Source organism: Grammomys surdaster, unplaced genomic scaffold (assembly GCF_004785775.1).
Source record: "Grammomys surdaster isolate TR1022 unplaced genomic scaffold, NIH_TR_1.0 513, whole genome shotgun sequence".
NCBI lineage: Eukaryota > Metazoa > Chordata > Mammalia > Rodentia > Muridae > Grammomys > Grammomys surdaster.
This window is the reverse complement of record NW_021604932.1, coordinates 1,080,244-1,082,641: the sequence shown is the minus strand read 5'-3', so window position 1 is coordinate 1,082,641 and position 2,398 is coordinate 1,080,244.

Sequence of the window (2,398 nt, the reverse complement as noted above, 5' to 3'; positions counted from 1 at the left end):
CTCTCTTCCACCACCCCATGGTCTCTCCCACCAACCATTTTTTCTCCACCTCCCCTTCTTCTGCCAAATCACTGGCTCGAGTCTTTATTTTACAAATGAAGATGGACAGAAGGTTCACTAGAATTCACCTGTGTAATGACTCACTCCTCTGCAGCCCTTCATAGGAAAGGGGAATTAATATCAAAATACAAGGCTGGGGCTATCCACAACAGAACTGCCTTCCTCCTCATCTACTTCCAGCTTTCCCCAATACAACCACAGGTGTCCCTGGCTTCTGTCCATTGGTCAGGTGCTAGTATCTGCATCTGACTCTTTCAGCTGCTTGTTGGGCCTCTCGGAGGGCACCCATGTTAGACTCTTGTCTGAAAGCACACCACAGCATCAGTAACAGAGTCAGGGTCCTCGGCCTCCCCTTGAGCTGGATCCCAATTTGGGCCTGTCACTTGACCTCCTTTCTTTCATGCTCTTCTTTGTCCTTCCAGTTCCTTCACACAGGAACAATTCCGGGTCAGAGCTGTGGGATGGCAACCCTATCCTTCCACTTGATGTCCTGTCCCTCTACTGGAGGTAGACTCTACAAGTTCCTCCTTCCCATTTTAGAGAACTTCATAGATGGTTCCTCCATTTGAGTCCTAAGAATCTTTCACTTTCCAGGTCTCCAGCATATTCTAGAGGGTCCCCCAACCTCCTACTTCCCAAGGTTGCCTGTTTCCATTCTTTCTGCTGGCCCTCAGAACTTCAGTCCTGCTCTCAGAATGCATGGGATTATTTCAATCTTCCTGTATTGGTTGAGGCTTTTTTTGTGACCAATTATATGGTAAATTTTGGAAAGGCACCATGAGGTACTGAGAAGGTGTATTCTTTTGTTTTAGGGTAAAATAATCTGAATATATTTGTTAAATCCATTTGGTTCATAATTGCTATTCATTTTACTGTGTCTCTTTTTAGTTTCTGTTTCAATGACCTGTCTACTAGTGACAATGGGGTGTTGAAGTCTCCCACTATTGTTGTGGGGGGTTCAATGTGTGTTTTGAGCTTTAGCAAAATTTCTTTTATGAATGTGGATGCTCTTGCACTTGGAGCATAGATATTCAGCATTGAGACTTTTCTTGATGAACATGAAGCTTCTTTCTTATCTCACTTGATAACTTTTTGGTTGAATGTGTTTTATTAGATGGCAACTCCAGCTTGTTTCTTGGGATCATTTGCTTTGAAGACTTTTTCTAGCCTTTAATTCCGAGATAGTGTCTGTATTTATTATTAAGGTGTGTTTCTTGTATACAGTACAATGCTGGATCCTGTTTGTGTATCCAGTCTGTTAGCTTTTGTATTTTATAGGTGGGTTGAGTCCATGCATGAATATTGAGTGATATTAAAGACAGATGATTGTTAGTTCCTGTTATATTTGTTTTTGTAGGTGATATTATGTGCATGTGGTTCTCTTCTTTTTGCTTTGTTGAGAGATGATTAATATCTTGTTCTTTCTTTGGTGTTGGTACCCTCTTTGTGTTGGAGTTTTTCTTCTAGAATTCTCAGTAGGGCTGGATTGGTAGACAGATACTGTTTGAATTTTGTTTTGTCCTGGAATATTTTGGTTTCTTCATCTATGTTGATTGAGAGTTTTGCTGTGTATAGTAGCTTGGGCTGCTGTTTGTGTTCTCTTAGAGTCTGCATGACCTCTGTCCAGGCTCTTCTGGTGTTTATTGTCTCTTTTGAGAAGTCTGATGTAATTCTGATAGGTCTGCCTTTATATGTTACTTGGCCCTTTTCCCTTGCCACTTTTATTATTTTTTCTTTGTTCTGTGCATTTAGTGTTTTTTATTATTATGTGACAAAAGGATTTTCTTTTCTGGTCCAATCTGTTTGGTTTTCTGTATATTTTGGTTTGGGAAATTTTCTTCTATGATTTTGTTGAAGACATCTTAACATCCTTTGAGTTGGAAATCTTCACTCTCCTTTATTTCTATTATTCTTAGATTTGGTCTTTTCCTTGTGTCCTGAAGTTCCTGGATGTTTTGGGTTATGAGTGTTTTATGCTTTGAATTTTCTTTGGCAATTGTGTCAATATCTTCTAAGGTATCTTCTTTCTTCTAACTCTTGTATTCTGTTGGTGATGCTTACGTTTGTAATTCCTGACCTCTTTCCTAGGTATTTCATTTCCAGGTTTGCCTCTATTTGTGTTTTCTTTATTGTTTCTACTTCCATGTTTAGGTCTTTGACAGTTTTGTTCAATTCCTTCACCTGTTTGATTGTGTTTTTCTGTATTTCTTTAAGGGTTTTATTTGTTTCCTCTTTAAGGACTTCTACCTGCTTACCTGTGTTTTTCTGTATTTCTTTCATTGAGTTATTCATATCCTCCTCAAGGTACTCTATTATTATCATGAGATAGGATTTTTAG